The 17,806-nt window shown below is 48.5% G+C and overlaps 1 pseudogene; it reads right to left on the reverse strand.

Annotated features, from left to right (window-relative positions):
- LOC117977413 (uncharacterized) overlaps positions 1 to 4,942 on the reverse strand; it is an 81,930-nt pseudogene extending 76,988 nt beyond the window's left edge.
- Positions 4,943 to 17,806: the final 12,864 nt, after the last annotated feature.

Below are 17,806 nucleotides of genomic sequence, written 5' to 3' on the forward strand. Positions count from 1 at the left end.
ACCTGTGACTAAGAGGCAGATGGCCCACTGCCTGTCACAGGGAGGAAGGCTGGTTAGGGGGATGGGGGGTGCTTTGCTTAGGACACTGTGAGTGGGGCACATGCTGGCACCCAGCCTTCTCCTCTCTTTCTCCTGTACTGAATGCCGTAAAGTCAGAAAAAGAGGATGTAGGCTGGGTGCGGTGGTTCACACCTGTAATCCCAGCACTTCAGGAGGCGGAGGCAGGTGGATCACAAGGTCAGGAGTTCGAGATCAGCCTGGCCAATATGGTGAAACCCCATCTCTACTAAAAATACAAAAATTAGCTGGGTGTGGTGGGCCTGTAGTCCCAGCTACTCAGAAGGCTGAGGCAGGAGAATCACTTGAACCCGGAAGGCTGCACTGAGCCAAGATCGTGCCATTGCACTCCAGCCTGGGTAGCAGAGAGAGACTCCGTCTCAACAAAAAAAAAGAAAAAGAGGATGTACACCAGGCAAATGCGGCCCAAACCTCATCGGATGCCACTTCTCTGCTGACCACATCCAAGTCAGGAGGGGAAGAGGGGTGGCGTCCTTGGCCTGAGGTCACATTCTGTCCTCTATCTGAACCGTGAAAACCAAGGTACCTTCCCGCCTTGGCAGAGCTGACCTCAAAATATCTAAACTGTCGCCTCCTCCCGATCCCCGGGCCCAGCTCTGGGCAGCGCCTGCCTCTCAGGCCTGACGAGTGCCTGGGTGGCTCATGCCTGTAATCAGCACTTTGAGAGGTTAATGTGGGAGGATGGCTTGAGGCCAGGAGTTCGAAACGAGCCTGGGTAACTTAGTGAGACCCTATATCTTAAAAATACGAACAAAAAAAAATTGATTTTGTTTTCGTTTTAAGACGGAGTCTCACTCTGTCTCACAGGCTGGAGTATAGTGGGGTGATCTCGGCCCACTGCAACCTCCGCCTCCCTGGTTCAAGCAATTCTCCTGCCTCAGCCTCCCAAGTAGCTGGGATTACAGGTGCTCACCACCACGCCCGGCTAATTTTTGTATTTTTAGTAGAGATGGGGTTTCACCACGTTGGCCAGACTGGTCTTGAATTCTTGGCCTCAGGTGATCCGCCTGCCTCGGCCTCCCAAAGTGTTGGGATTACAGACGTGAGCCACGAGCCCGACCAAGTTTGTTTGTTTGTTTGTTTAAATTAGCCAGGCATGGTGGTCCCAGGTAACTTGCAAGGCTGAGGCGGGAGAATCGCTTGAGCTCAGAAGTTAGGATTGCACCACTCCGCTCCCACCTGGGCAGCAGGGCCAAACCCGGTCTCAAAAGCATTTCAAAAATTAAAATTAAACATTAGAAAGAAGGACACTGCCCGGGCTCAGCCTTCGCCTAGGAACGGGACTCGACAGGAGCGCTTCTTCCTCCTCCCGCCTCCACCGCTCCGGCCCTCGCGGGTCCCCCAGGTACTCCCGTCCTCCAATCCCGCGCCCCCAAGCCCGTTGACCTTTAACCTCCTCCGGGCCCCCAGCTCCGGGGCACTACGGTGAAGGAGGCTGCAGGGCGCCGGGGCTTACCCCATTCCCACCGCCGGGCTTCCGGGCGACTCCTGGCCCTGCCCCGAGTCCGCGCCTCCGACAGCGGTCGCCGGTACCTCTGCTCCTCGAAGCCCCGGCGTCGGTTGTCGGAGAAGTCGGCGCGGAAGCTTCAGAGGCCGTCCAGCTGCTTGCGCTGCCACGACAGGCTCTCGGGGATACAGCATCCCGTCCGGTAGCGCCAACGTGCAGCCATACAACAGCAGCCAGAGAGCCGCCCAGGCCACTGCCGCCCCCCAGGCGAGGCTTCCCCCTCCCCGTCTCGGCCGCAGTCTACGGGGATAAGAGCTGCGCGGGAGGAGCACTGCGGCAAGGTAGCGTGACGCGTCTTAGGTCGTCCGCGCCATCTTTGTTGAGGGCGATTGCCAGGCCTGGAGGGGCGGGGCGGCGCCGTGCCGCGCCGCCCAGTGGGGCCTGTGGCTGGAACCCTGGGCTAGGCCTTTAGGGAAGCGGGACCCCCACCCTCAGCCCCAACCAAGAAGGGCGTCGTCTGCTCCCCATCGTCGTCTGCTCTGTGCTGCATGATCCAGGGCCACAGGCCAGGACAGAACCCCTGAGATTGGTGGGATCCCCGTTTCTTCAAGGGGCACCTCCACTTGCTTTCCCCAGCAGGAACTAGAGCAGGCCCCAGTGGAGCCTCTTCCATGACTGCTGGATGCAGCCTCTTGCAGGCATGCACGTCCTTGGGAGGCGGCGGTAGCCTTGACCCTGGGCCTCTGGGACCTCGACCCTAACCGAGGGGTCAGAAGCTCCCTCTTGGCGTTGAAGACACATGAAGATGCAGGGAGAGAGGCCAAGTGCAGTGGCTCACGCCTGTAATCCCAGCACTTTGGGAGGCTGAGGTGGGCGGATCACTTGAGGCCAGGAGTTCGAGACCAGCCTGGCAAACATGGCAAAACCCCATCTCTACTAAAAATACTAAAAAAAAAAAAAAAAAAAAAAAAAAGCCAGGCATGGTAGCAGGCGCCTGTGATCCCAGCTACTTGGGAGGCTGAGGCTGGAGACTCGCTTGAACCCAGGAGGCGAAGGTTGCAATGAGCCAAGGTCACACCACTGCACTCCAGCCTGGGCAACACAACAAGAATCTATCTCAAAAAAAAAAAAAAAAAAAAAAAATTGCACAGAGAGGGTGCCCTGCTGGACCCCACTTTACTCCAGTAGGGAAGGCACCGTGTGGAAGGGTAGAGGAAGAGATCTGGAGACAGTAAAAAAGACAAAGGTTTATTGAGGGGACTTTCACACAGGTGCAGTAGCTATGGCTGGACATGAGAACCACTACATGATTTGTAAAAACCATGCAGCTTCCATAACATTTTCACCTAGCATCCTCGACCAGTTACCGGTGGAAGGTATCCAACTTCCCAGTGGTGAATCCATACGCATCTGTAGCAACCTCAATTCTTGCCGCCTCAGAAGAAAGAATTTGACCGAGGGTCATAAGGCAGAAACCAGACAGAGGCAAGTTGCAGAGTAGGAGTAAAAGTTTATTAAAAAGCAGGCCGGGGCCGGGCATGGTGGTTCATGCCTGTAATCCCAGCACTTTGGGAGGCTGAGCCAGGTGGATCACCTGAGCTCAGGAGTTCAAGATCCGCCTGGCCAACATGGTAAAAACATGTCTGTACTAAAAATACAAAAATTAGCTGGGTGTGATGGTGAGCGCCTGTAATCCCAGCTACTCAGGAGGCTGAGGCAGGAGAATCTTTTGAACCTGGGAGGTGGAGGTTGCAGTGAACGAGATTGAGCTACTGCACTCCAGCCTGGGCTATAGAGTGAGATAGTATCTAAAAAAAAAAAAAAAAAAAAAAAAAAAAAGTTTATTATAAAACTTTAGAACAGGAAATAAAAGAGGAAAGGAAAGAAGGAAAGTACAACTTGGAAGAGGGCCAAGCAGTCGACCTGAGAAACCAAGTGCCCAGCTTGACCTCTTGACTCAGGGTTTCATAGGTTGGCATCGTTCCAGGATCTTGCCACTCCTGATTCCTTAGCTTGGGGCTCTGAACACACATTCTTCTTAGACCATAAAGTCATTTTTTTTTTAAAATTCTACTTTTTTGAGAAGGAGTCTCGCTCTTTCGCCCAGGCCGCACTGCAGTGGCACTATCTCGGCTCACTGCAAGCTCCGCCTCCCGGGTTCACGCCATTCTCCTGCCTCAGCCTCCTCCTCCTGAGTAGCTGGGATTACAGGCGCCCGCCACCGCGCCCGGCTAATTTTTTGTATTTTTAGTAGAGACGGGGTTTCACCATGTTAGCCGAGATGGTCTCTATCTCCTGAGCTCGTGATCCGCCCGCCTCGGCCTCCCAAAGTGCTGGGATTACAGGCGTGAGCCACCGCGCCCGACCGACCATAAAGTCATTCTAAGGGTACACATCAGTTATGGCTGTCGGGTGCCTCTGCCATACAGAGGGGTCCCTTTGGTCCTAGGAACCTGGACTGGACACAGTTGTTTGTACGATTACTCCCCCACCCCTTTTTTTCATGCTCGCCAAATCCACCTTCTGAGAATGGACCTTAATACTGGAAGGATACCCCAGTATAGTGAAAATAAATACATTCTAGGAACTGACAAGGCCTAAAGGCTTTTTCCCAAATGTTTATGCTTGTTTTCTTATTTATTTATTTAGTTTTTTTTTTTTTTTTTTGAGACAGAGTCTCGCTCTGTCTCCCAGGCTGGAGTGCAGTGGCACAGTCTCGGCTCACTGCAAGCTCCGCCTCCCGGGTTCAGGCCATTCTCCTGCCTCAGCCTCCCGAGTAGCTGGGACTACAGGCGCCCGCCACCATGCCAGGCTAATTTTTTGTATTTTTAGTAGAGACGGGGTTTCACCATGTTAGCCGAGATGGTCTCTATCTCCTGAGCTCGTGATCCGCCCGCCTCTGCCTCCCAAAGTGCTGGGATCACAGAAGTGAGCCACCGTGCCCAGCCTATTTTCTTTCTTTAAAATTTTACTTGTATATTCCTTTAGTAAAATGCTTACATGCTTAAATTAGGATATAGTTCACTGTTTATGAGGCAGCTTTAGGCCAAATTTAACAAAAGTAAGAAAAAGTAGGATGCCAAAGTTTATACAGTATATAAAAATCAGTAATTCAGGACGGGCTTAGTGGCTCACACCTGTAATCCCAGCACCTTGAGAGGTGGAGGCAGGAGGATGACTTGAACCCAGGAGTTTGTGACCAGCCTGGGCAACATAACGAGACCGCTGTCTCTACAAAAAATAAAAAAATAAAAAAATTAGCTATGTGGAGTGGTACACGCCTATAGTCCCAACTACATGAGAGGCTGAGGCAGGAGGATTGATAAAGCCTGGGAAGCAGAGGTTGCAGTGAGCCGAGATTGTGCCACTGCACTCCAGCCCAGGTGACAGAGCGAGACCCCATCTCAAAAAAAAAAAAAAAAAAAAAAAAAGACTAAAGGGTGCCAGAGAAGATGCCTTCCTTTTTTCCTTTTCCTTCTTTCTTTCTTTCTTTCTTTCTTTTTTTTTTTTTTTTTGAGAGTCGCGCTCTGTCGTCTAGGCTGGAGTGCAATGGCCTGGTCTCGGCTCGCTGCAACCTCTGCTTCCCGAGCTTCATCAATCCTCCTGCCTCAGCCTCTCATGTAGCTGGACTATAGGTGTGTGCCACCTGGTTCAAGCAATTCTCCTGCATCAGCCTCCCAAGTAGCTGGGATTACAGGCGCCCACCACCACGCCCGGCTAATTTTTGTATTTTTAGTAAAGACAGGGTTTCACCATGTTAACCAGGCTGGCCTCGAACTCCTGACCTCAAGTGATCCGCCCGCCTCAGCCTCCCAAAGTGCTGTGATTACAGGCATGAGCCATCGCACCTGGTGAATTCAAATATTTTTTACGTTTACAGTTGGTTAAGAAAGCAAAGCTTTATCTAAAACCTTGGGGTCAGCAGAAGGGATGTTAAGTTTTCACCTGTGAGTCTGATTCCCTCCAAGCCCCTCAGGAAGAAATTTAGAACAAAGAACTCCAATCAGAGTTTGGTCCTTGGTTCACCCTTATCTGAGGTCAACGTGAAAGCTGTCGCCATTTTTCATCTGGTTGAGGTCTGCGCTTCTGAAAAACAACTTAGGGACATTTGTCAAGATGTTATCTTTACTTTCTATAGGGGATCAAATATCTTGTGGCTCTAACTGACTTGGGTGGCTGTTGTTCTGAGCTATTATTACTTTTTCTTGTTTTTTTTTTTTTTTTTTTTTTTTGAGACGGAGTCTTGCTCTGTTGCCCAGGCTGGAGAGCAATGGCCCAATCTAAGCCCACTGCACCCTCCGCCTCCCGGGTTCAAGCAATCCTCCTGCCTCAGCCTCCCGAGTAGCTGGGATTACAGGCATCCGTCACCACACCCAGCTAATTTTTGTATTTTTAGTAGAGATGGGGTTTCATCACGTTAGCCAGGCTGATCTCGAACTCCTGACCTCAGTTGATCTATCTGTCTCGACCTCCCAAAGTGCTGGGATTACAGGTGTGAGGCACTGAACCCAGCCAATTATTACCTTCTTCTCACCAAGTTGCTAATTTACTTCTCAAGATAGCTAGGTGCCCGGAATTTCCCTCGAAGGGTAATGTGGTTTGGGTATGTGCCCTCCAAATCTCATGTTGAGATGTGATTTCCAGCCAGGCGCAGTGGCTCACACCTGTAATCTCAGCACTTTGGGAGGCTGAGGTGGGCAGATCACTTGAGGTCAGGAGTTCAAGACTAGCCTGGCCAGTATGGTAAAACCTTAATTCTACTAAAAAAAAAAAAATACAGGCGGGGTGCGGTGGCTCATGCCTGTAATCCCAGCACTTTGGGAGGCCAAGGCGGGTGGATCACAAGGTCAGGAGATCGAGACCATCCTGGCTAACACGGTGAAACTCTGTCTCTACTAAAAATACGAAAAATTAGCCAGGCATGGTGGCGGGCGCCTGCAGTCCTAGCTACTTGGGAGGCTGACGCATGAGAATGGCGTGAACCCGGGAGGTGGAGCTTGCAGTGAGCCGAGATAGCGCCACTGCACTCCAGCCTGGGTGACAGAGCAAGACTCTGTCTCAAAAAAAAAAAAAAAAAAAAAATTAGCCGGGCGTGGTGATGTGCATCTGTAGTCCCAGCTATTCGGGAGGCTGAGGCAGGAAAATTTCTCGAACCTGGGAGGCAGAGGCTGCAGTGAGATGAGATCACGCCACTGCACTGCAGCCTAGGTGAGAGAGCAAGACTCTGTCTCAAAAAAAAAAAAGAGATGTCATTCTCGGTATTGGAGGTGAGGCCTGGTGGCAAGTGATGGGATCATGGGGGCAGATCCCTCACGGACAGTTTAGCAACATCCCTTTGGTGATGAGTGAGCTCCCACTCAGGTAGTTCCCATGAGATCTGGTTGTTTATAAGAGTGCAGCACCTCCCTGTTCTCTCTCTCACTCCCTCTTTCACCATGTGACATGCTGTATCCCCTTTTGCCTTTGTGAAAAGAAAATAAATCTTGGGACCCCTCCTACCCTGACAAGTCACTAAGCCAAAGGGAAAAGTCAAGCTGAGAGCTGCATCAGGAAAAGGTAGGATAGGCATGATGGGGGCAGAGAGGGCTCTCCCCCCGCCCACTAGAAATGTCAGCAGATGGTTTGGCAATCATCCCATTGCCTCTCTAAAAGGGATAAATTGGCCGGGCACAGCACCTTGTGAGACTGAGGCGGGCGGATCACTTGACGTTAGGAGATCGAGACCAGCCTGGCCAACATGATGAAACCCCGTCTCCACTAAAAATACAAAAATATTAGCTGGGCATGGTGGTGTGTGCCTGTAGTCCTAGTTGCTCAGGAGGCTGAGGCAGGAAAATTGCTTGAACCCAGTAGGTGAAGGTTACAGTGATATTGCACCACTGCACTCAAGCCTGGGTGACAGAGCCAGATTCTGTCTCAAAAAAAAAAAAAGTGACAAATTGGCAGCTGGCACCAGGAAAAGGCCATTGCCTGCTGGTCCACACCTGTTGCATTAAAGTATGAATTGAATGCAGGCACAAGGGAGAGGCAAAAGGGAGCTTCCGATAAACTGTCAGGTATTGGATGAGTGAGTCCAGGCATGTGCAGTAAGAGACAAAATGGGGGAGTATGACCTTTCGGGGGCACTCCACCAGAAAAGGGAAGAAAGCCTTAGAAGGGTGTGCACACAAGTTTCTAAACACATAGCGGGTGCTCACCTGCCCCCTGTGGCAGCCCACCCTAAAGGAAGGAACATGGGAAAGAGGCCAGCCTATAAAGTCCTAGGGTCAAGGTTAAACACCGCACTTGACCTTGGTGCCCTCTTGGGTCTCTTCCAAGCGTACTTTCCTTTCCTTTCTTTCCTATTCTAAAGCCTTTTAAATAAACTTCCACTCCAGGGCCGAGCACGGTGGCTCATGCCTGTAATCCTAGCATTTTGAGAGGCCAAGGCAGGTGGACCACTTGAGGTCAGGAATTCAAGACTAGTCTGGGCAACATGGTGAAGCATCGTCTCTACTAAAAATACAAAAATTAGCCAGGTCTGGTGGCACATGTCTATAGTTCCAACTACTAGGGAGACTGAGGTAGTAGAATCACTTGAACCCAGTGGGTGGAGGTTGCAGTGAGCTGAGATGGTGCCACTGCACTCCAGCCTAGGCAACAAAAAAAAAATTTTTTTTTTTTTTTGAGATAGAGTTTCGCTCTGTCCCCAGGCTGGAGTGCAGTGGCACAATCTCGGCTCACTGCAAGCTCCGCCTCCCAGGTTCATGCCATTCTCCTGCCTCAGCCTCCTGAGTAGCTGGGACTACAGCCGCCTGCCACCATGCCCAGCTAATTTTTTTTTTTTTTTTGTATTTTTAGTAGAGACGGGGTTTCACCGTGTTAGCCAGGATGGTCTCGATGTCCTGACCTCGTGATCCACCCGCCTCGGCCTCCCAAAGTGTTGGAATTACAGGTGTGAGCCACCGCGCCTGGCCTAAAATATTTTAAATATATAAGCAAACAAACTAACTTCCATTCCTGCTCTGAAACTTACCTCAGTCTCTTTTTCTGCCTTACACACCTCAGTTAAATTATTTCCTGAGGAGGCAAAAATTGAGGTCACTGCAAACCCACACAGATTCACTGCCTGGAACACTGATACCTTCCACCGATATCAAAGCTGCCTCATATTTTATTCCTAAATAAGATAGCAACAAAGATTTTTTTAAAAAGCTACATATGCCAGGTGCAGTGGCTCACGCCTGTGATCCCAGCACTTTGAGAGGCTAAGGTGCGCGGATCACTTGAAGTCAGAAGTTCGAGACCAGGCTGGCCAACCTGGTAAGACCCCGTCTCTACCACAAAAACAAAAATTAGCCAGACATGGTGGTGTGTGCCTGTAATCCCAGCTACTAGGGAGGCTGAGAAAGGAGAATCGCTTGAACCTGGGAGGTGGAGGTTGCAGTGAGCCAAAATCGTGCCAGGTTTTGTAATGTGTTTCCTGTCTTTATAACATTAGAGTCTGATGGACTTAGACGTCCCAGTTCCCAGGATTGGGGTAAGCAGAATACTTTCTTTTCTTTTTTTAATTATCTTTTTTTTGGCTGGGTGTAGTGGCTCATGCCTGAAATCTTACTTTGGGAGGCTGAGGTGGGCGGACTGCTTGACCTACGGAGTTTGAAACCAGTCTAGGCAACATAGCAAAACCCCATCTCTACAAAAAATACAAAAATTAGCCAGGCATGGTGGCACATACCTGTAGTCCCAGCTGCTCAGTGGGCTGACGTGGGAGGATCGCTTGAGCATGAGAGGTTGAGGCTGCAGTGAGCTGTCATCGCACCATTGCACTCCAGCCTGGGGGACAGAGCAAGACCCTGTCTCAAAAAAAAAAAAAAAAAAAAAAATGTGGGTAGTAGAGGAGAAATAATGTTTGAAGGCTGGGTGTGGTGGCTCATGCCTGTAATCCCAGCATTTTGGGAGGCTGAGGTGGGAGGATCACCTGAGGTCAGGAGTTCAAGACCAGCCTGTTCAAAGTGGCGAAACCCCAGCTCTACTAAAAACACAGAAAATTAGCCAGGCATGGCGGCACACACCTGTAATCCCAGCTACTTGGGAGGCTGAGGCAGGGAAATCGCTTGAACCCCAGAGGCCGAGGTGGCAGTGAACTGAGATTGCACCACTGCACTCTAGCCTGGATGACCGAGCAAGACTCTGTCTCGAAAAAAAAAAAAAAAGAAAGAAAAGAAAAGAAAAAGAGAAAAAAGAAATAATGTTGGATATGTATGGACCCAGAAGCTAATGTGTGTAAAGTATTTCCAGTTATCAGAGAAGTACAATTGTAAGCATATAATTCCATTCTTGTTGATACCTAGTCATAATGTCTCATCATTCCTAACAGAATGGCCTCAATCATTTGGTATATGCAATCTCACACGTAGAGTTTTGTTTTGTTATGTTTTGTTTGCTTGTTTTAGAGACAGGGATGTGCTCTGGCACCCAGGCTGGAGTGCAGTGGCACAATCATAGCTCACCGCAGCCGCCAACTCCTGGGCTCAAGCAACCCTCCTGCCACAGCCTCCTGAGAAGCTGGACACAGGCACGGGCTACCACACCCGGGTAACTTTTTTAACATAGAGTTTGCATTTTTATGAGAATTTTGTTCAGTAGAAGTTATTACAATTTTTGTGTTTGTAGGGTACAAACCTGTACCAGTACTATAAACAATAATAATATCTTTTCATGAAGTCACAGCCCAATGTATCAGTTCACATTTTTTTTTTTTTTTCTTGAGACGGAGTCCCACTTTGTCTCCCAGGCTGGAGTGCAATGGTGCAATCTCGGCTTACTGCAACCTCCGCCTCCTGGATTCAAGCGATTCTCCTGTCTCAGCCTCCCAAGTAGCTGGGATTACAGGCACACGACACCACACATGGCTGAGTTTTGTATTTTTAGTAGAGACTGTGTTTCACCATGTTGGCCAGGCTGGTCTCGAACTCCTGACCTCCAGTGATCTGCCTGCCTCAGCCTCCCAAAGTGCTGGGATTACAGGCATAAGCCACTGTGCCCAGCCTTCAGTTCACATCTTAGCACACCAGGAAGGCTATGTGGTTCTACAGCAAATAGACTAAAGAAATGCTTGAGTAATAAAACTCCCACATATATTCATCAATATATCAATGTGTGTTGAGAAAGAATAATTTGACTACATAATTATGTAGTTTAGTACCAATGTAGCAGCTTTTTGAGACAGGGTCTCACTCTGCTGCCCAGGCTGGAGTGCAATGGTACCATCATAGCTCACTGCAGCCTTGACCTCCTGGGCTCAAGTGACTCTCCTGCAGCAGCCACCTGAGCAGCTGGGACCACAAGTGCACACCATCATGCCTAGCTAATTTTTCTATTTTAAGTAGAGACGGGGTTTCACCATGTTGGCCAGGCTGGTCTTGAACTCCTGACCTCAAGTGATCCACCCGCTTCAGCCTCCCAAAGTGCTGGGATTTCAGGCGTGGGCCACTGCACCCGACCTATTTTTGTTATTATTATTATTATTATTATTATTATTTTTTGGAGACAGGGTCTCATTCTGTTTCCCAGGCTGGAATACAGTGGCACCATCACGTCTCCCTGCAGCCTCGACCTTCTAGGCTCAAGTGATCCTCCCATCTCAGCCTCCCAGGTAGCTGGGACCACAAGCATGTACCACCATGCTCTGCTCATTTTTAAAATTTTTGGTGACATTTTGGAGTCTCACTATGTTGTTCAGGCTGGTCTCAAACTCTTTGGCTCAAATGATACTCCCACCTCGGCCCCCCAAAGTGCTGGGATTAAAGGCTTGAACCACCATGCCTGGTCTCCTGGTGCACTTGAAATATAATTTAGACTCCTCACAATGGCCAACAAGGCTTTGTATGACCCAGCCCCTGCTCAATTCTTACTCTCATTCACTGTTCTCCAAACATTCAAGCCACTTTCTGTTCCTCAAAAGCCCATTCCTGCCTTAGAGACTTCACACCCGTAGCTCTTACAATTTCTGCTTCTTTATCATTGAAGCCTCAGCTCAAATGTCACATCCTCAGTAAGCTCCCATCTGCCCACTTTTTAAATTATGATAACTAACCATGGAAGTTCAGCAAATATTTTTTTCTCCCTCTTTTTAGACACGAAGTGGAATTGCATGTCTTTGACTTTGTCATGTGAGGGGTGACCATGTGACTTTTTCGGTCCATAAAATGTAAAGAGCAATTTTTTCTTTTTTTGAGAGAGAGGGAGTGTCTCACTCTGTCACCCAGGCTGGAGTGCAGTGGCATGGTCTCGGCTCACTGCAACCTCTGCCTCCCAGGCTCAAGTAATCCTCCCAACTCAGCCTCCCAAATAGCTAAGATTACAGGCGAATGACACTGCACTGGGGTAATTTTTTGTATTTTTTGTAGATACGGGTTTTTGCCATGTTGGCCAGGCTGCTCTCGAACTCCTGAGCTCAAGTGATCTGCCCGCCTTGGCCTCCCAAAGTGCCTGGATTACAGATGTGAGCCACCACACCCAGCCTTAAACAGCAAAAAAAAAAAAATTTGAGGCGGAATCTCACTCTGTCACCCAGGCTGGAGTGCAATAGCGTGATCTTGGCTCACTGCAACCTCTGCCTCCCAGGTTCAAGCAATTCTCCTGCCTCAGTCTCCTGAGTAGCTGGGACTACAGGCATGTGCCACCACATCCAGCTAATTTTTTTATTTTTAGCAGAGATGGGGTTTCACCACATTGGCCAAGCTGATCTTGAATTCCTGACCTCAGGTGATCCACCCACCTCGGCCTCTCAAAGTGCTGAGACTACAGAAGTGAGCCACCACGTCCAGCAGGCAGCAACATTTTTAAGAGCCAATGCCTGATTTTCTGCATCATCCCTTTTTCCTGTCTTAGTGATCACAGAAGCACGTGTCGAAATTGAGCACCTCTCAGCTAGGATCCCTGAGCAACTTATGGAAATCAAAGCCCCCTTTCCAACCAGTGATGGATGTATAGGATGAATGAGAAATAAACCTTTATTGAGTCAAAAGACTGAGGTTTTGGAGTTGTTACTGCAGCTTAATTAGCCTGTCCTGACTGATACACTATGTGCCAGACCCTCATCTGGGGTCTCTACCCACATTATCTCATCTACTTCTCACAACATCCGAATAAAGTAGCTTGTCCGCTTATAAAGGAATAGCTGAGGCTGAGGCTGGGTCATTTGTCTTTTTTGTCAAAAAGAGACTTGTTTGGCTCACGGTTCTGCAGGCTGTACTAGAAGCATGGCCCCAGCATCTGCTTCTGCTGCAGGATTGGAAGCTTCCACTCATGGCAGAGGCAAAGGAGAGCTGTGTGCAGATCACATGGCAAAGGAGGAAGCGAGAGAGCAGAGGTGCCAAGCTCTTCCAACAACCAGTTCTTACAGTAACTAAGAGTGACAATTGGCCAAGTGTGGTGGCTCACATCTGTAATCCCAGCACTTTGGGAGGCCGAGGCCGGGGGATCACTTGAGGTCAGGAGTTCGAGATCAGCCTGGCCAACATGGCAAAACTCCATCTCTACTAAAAATACAAAAATCAGCCAGGCATGGTGGCAGGTGCCTGTAATCCCAGCTACTTGGGAGACTGAGGCAGAATTGCTTGAACCCGGGAGGTGGAGGTTGCAGTGAGCTGAGATCGCACCACTGCACTCCAGCCTGGGCCACAGAGCCAGACTCTGTCTCAAAAAATTTTGAAAAAGCTGGGCGCAGTGGCTCGTGCCTGTAATTTCAGCACTTTGGGAGGCTGAGGCAAATGGATCGCCTGAGGTCAGGAGTTCAAGACCAGGCTGATCAACATGGTGAAACCCTGTCTCTACTAAAAATACAAAAATTAGCTGGGCGTGGTGGCGGGTGCCTGTAATTCCAGCTACTTGGGTGGCTGAGGCAGGAGAATCGCTTGAACCCCAGAGGTGGAGGTTGTGGTGAGCTGAGATCACACCATTGCAGTCCAGCCTGTGCAACAAGAGCGAAACTTCGTCTCAAAAAAAAAAAAAAAAGAAAGAAAGAAAAAGAAAGAAAGAAAGCATTTTGTAGTCAGGCTCTCACTATGTTGCCTAGGCTGGCCTTGAACTGCTGGCCTCAAGCAATCCTCCCAGCTCACCCTCCCAAAGTGTTGAGATTATAGGCATGAGCCACCATGCCCGGCCTCAAAGACTTTCAAATTTATGTTTGAAGAAGGAATTGACGGAGTCATGGGTTTTATTATATACTCATATATTGCGAGAAAAGAGAACTGCCAATTTTCATACTCTGGGTATATATGAATGAAATGTATAGTTTTTATTTTTTTTTACTTTATTTTATTTTATTTTATTTTTGAGATGGAGACTCGCTCTGTCACCAAGGCTGAAGTGCAATGGTGCCATCTCGGCTCACTGCAACCTCTGCCTCCTGGGTTGCAGCGATTCTCCTGCCTCAGACTCCTGAGTAGCTGGGACTACAGGCGCCCGCCATCACACCTGGCTAATTTTTTGTATTTTTGGTGGAGACAGGTTTTCACTGTGTTAGGCTGGGTGGTCTCGATCTCCAGACCTCATGATCCGCCCTCCTCGGCCTCCCAAAGTTCTGGGATTACAGGTGTGAGCCACTGTGCCCAGCCAGATTTTTTTAATAGAAATGGGGTGTTGCTACATTGACCAGGCTTGTCTCGAACTCCTGGCCTCAAGCGATCCTCCCGTCTCTGCCTCTCAAAGTGCTAGGATGACAGGTGTGAGCCACCGTGCTCGGCCCATATGTAAATAAATACAAGTGTTTATATCTTTATGTGTACAGAGATGTCATTTGATATTTTAATTGTTACTTTAATATTCTAATAGCAATATCATGGCAACAATTATCAAACACAACATCCAATTAGAATAACAGGCATTTCTGATCTCCCACCTCAGCTACCTTTTGTGCGGTTTTTGAGGTTAAAGGTTTTTGGTTTTGGGTTTTTTTTTTTGCAAGGCCTAAAAATAATGTCTGAATTCTGAGTGTCTTCAAAGACCCCTTCCCTTTGTACAAATACTGCCAGGGACAGTTGTTTTATTACTTAAAATAAATGTTGTTGAAGTATAGTTTACATACAATACAATGCACTTATTTTAAGTGTATAGGTTTTTTTTGAGACAGGGTCTCACTTTAACTGTACAGTTTGATGAGGCTTAGCAAATGGCTATATCTGAATACCCACTGCCACTATCAAGATATAGAACTTTCTGCTGGGTGCAGTGGCTCATGCCTGTAATCCCAACTTTGGGAGGCTGAATCGGGAGGATTGCTTGAGGCCAGGACTTTCAGGACAGCCTGGGCAACGTAGGAGCTACCTGGCTACAATTTTTTTTAAAAATTAGCCAGGCATGGTGGCATGCACCTGTGGTCCCAGCTTCTCAGGAGGCTGAGGCAGGAGGATCACTTGAGCCAGGAGTTGGAGGCAGCAGTGAGCTATGACCACAATACTGCACTTCAGCCTGGGTGACAGAGCAAGATGCTGTCACAAAAAAAAAAAAAAAAAAAAAAAAAAAAATTAAAGCCAGGTGCGATGGCTCACACTTGTATTCCCAACATTTTGAGAAGCCAAGGTGGAAGCATTGTTTGACCCCAGGAGTTCCAGACCAGCCTGGGCAATATAGTGCTATATCATCTCTACAAAGAATATTTAAACATTTAGCCAAGCGTGTTGGCAAAGGCCTGTGGTCCCAGCTACTTGGGAGGCTGAGGTGGAAGGATCACCTAGGCCCAGGTCAGGAAGGCTGTTGTGAATTGAGGCAGCGCCACTGCACTCCAGCCTGAGCAACACAATGAGACCCTGTCTCAAAATAAAAACAAAAACAAATCAACAAAAAAGAACTTTCCCTAGGCCAGTGTGGTGGCTCATACCTGTAATCCCAGCACTTTGGGAGGCCAAGGCAGGCTGATCACCTGAGGTCAGGAGCTCAAGACCAGCCTGGACTACATGGTGAAACCCTGTCTCTACTAAAAATATAAAAATCAGTTGGGTGTCGTGGTGCATGCCTGCAATCCCAGCTACTCAGAGGCTGAGGCAGGAGAATTGCTTGAACCTGGGAGGCAGAGGTAGCAGTGAGCCGAGATCGAGCCACTGCACTCCAGCCTGGGTGATAAAGTGAGATCCTGTCTCAAAAAAAAAAAAAGAACTTTCTCATTACTCCAGGGAGTTCCCTCTGTCCCTCCCAGTCAATCCACCTTCCAGCCCTGACCCAGGCAACAACTGATCTTCTCTGTGTCACTATGGATTAGATTTGATGTTTCCAGAATTTCATATCAATAGAATTATACAGGGTGCTCTTTTAGATCTGGCTTCTTCCACGCAGCATGTTTTTGAGATTCATCCATTTTCTGCATGTTTTAGTATCTTGTTCCCAAGTATCACTTTTAGCAACAGAAAACAGAACAAATTTCATGAGTATATCAATTATACACCTTATTCAGGCAAGATTCTTTGAATCAATTTTATGACATGAAATGGTGTCTATCACTTTGCAGCTGCTGAAAAGAGACACATCCTCTTTCTTTCTTTCTTTCTTTTTTTTTGGAGACGGAGTTTCACTCTTGTTGCCCAGTCTAGAGTGCAATGGGACGATCTCAGCTCACCACAACCTCCACCTCCTGGATTCCCAGATTCAAGCGATTCTCCTGCCACAGCCTCCTGAGTAGCTGGGATTACAGGCGTGTGCCACCACGCCCAGATAATTTTTGCATTTTTAGTAGAGACGGGGTTTCACCATGTTGACAGGCTGGTCTCGAACTCCTGACCTCAGGTGATCCACACGCCTCAGCCTCCCAAAGTGCTGGGATTACAGGCGAGAGCCACTGCGCCTTGGCTCTCTTTCTTGTCTCCCTGAAATTGCTTTTCTCTCACAACATTCTCAAGCTCAATATCAGTTTTCCATAAGCTGCAAAAAAAAAAAAAAAAAAAAAATTAAGGCCAAGGAGCTCAAAACCTAACATATGAAAAGGGAAAAGGCAAGATGGGAATTTTAAACAGGAGGAATGAGGGGCACATAATGTGTTTCTCAGTTCCACCTGATATAAATTCTTATCTGTAGCCTGGGCAGCAGAGCAAGATCCCATCTCTACAAAAAAATACAAAAACTAGCCAGGAGTGCTGGTGCACACCTGTGGTCCCAGCTACTTAAGAGGTTGAGGCACAAAGATCTTGAGCCCAGATTGAGGCTGCGGTAAGCTGAGATCACACCACTGCACTCCAGCCTGGGTGACAGAGTGAGACCCTGTCTCTAAATAAATAAATTAGCATGTGTTCCCCAGCAGTACACTGCAGTAGTGGCTCGTGTGAGATTTCTCCAGGTGTGTCCTAGGGTTGGAGCTGCTGGGTTGCAGGGTCTGTTCATCTCCAAGGAGGTTGTCCACACCAGGGCTTTTACCGCCAGCTGCCTCACAATAGAGAAGCATCCAGTCACCAGGGCCTCCCTTGGCCCCATGCAGGTCCGGGTGTCCACCCCAATCAACAGTTTTGCTTATTTCTGGTCCACAAAAAGGTTTCAGTTATTTTGATCTTGGCTAGACCTTTTGGGGGTCTTTTTTTTTTTTCCTTGAGATGTAGTTTCGCTCTTGTTGCCCAGGCTGGAGTGCAATGGTGCAACCTTGGCTCACTGCAACCTCCGCATCCCGGGTTCAAGTGATTCCCTTGCCTCAGCCTCCCAAGTAGCTGGTATTACAGAGGCCCGCCACCACACTTGGCTAATTTTTTTGTATTTTTAGTAGAGACAGGGTTTCACAATGTTGGTCAGGCTGGTCTCAAACTCCTGACCTCAGGTGATCCACCCACCTTGGCCTCCCAAAGTGCTGGGATTACAGGCATGAGTCAGCATGCTCAGTCTATTATTACTGTAATAATATTTGTCATGCTGATCTATGACCGGTGATCCTTGATGTTACTATTGTATCGGTGCAAAAGTAATTGTGGGTTTTGTCATTAAAAGTAATGGCACTAGGCTGGGCCCTGCTCAGTAGCTTATTTGGTAAGCCGGTGGGTCCTGGAAGTTTGCTTTTTTTTTTTTTTTTTTGGATATGAAGTCTCATTGCCACTAGGCTGGAGTGCAGTGGCGCGATCTCAGCTCACTGCAACCTCCGCCTCCCGGGTTCAAGCAATTCTTCTGCCTCAGCCTCCTGAGTAGCTGGGACTACAGGTGTGTGCCACCACGCCCAGCTAATTTTTTTGTATTTTTATTAGAGATGGGGTTTCTCCATGTTGGTCAGGCTGGTCTCGAACTCCCGACCTCAGGTGATCTGCCTGCCTCGGCGTCGCAAAGTGCTAG

This window comes from Pan paniscus, chromosome 23 (genome assembly GCF_029289425.2).
Source record: "Pan paniscus chromosome 23, NHGRI_mPanPan1-v2.0_pri, whole genome shotgun sequence".
Classification (NCBI taxonomy): Eukaryota; Metazoa; Chordata; class Mammalia; order Primates; family Hominidae; genus Pan; species Pan paniscus.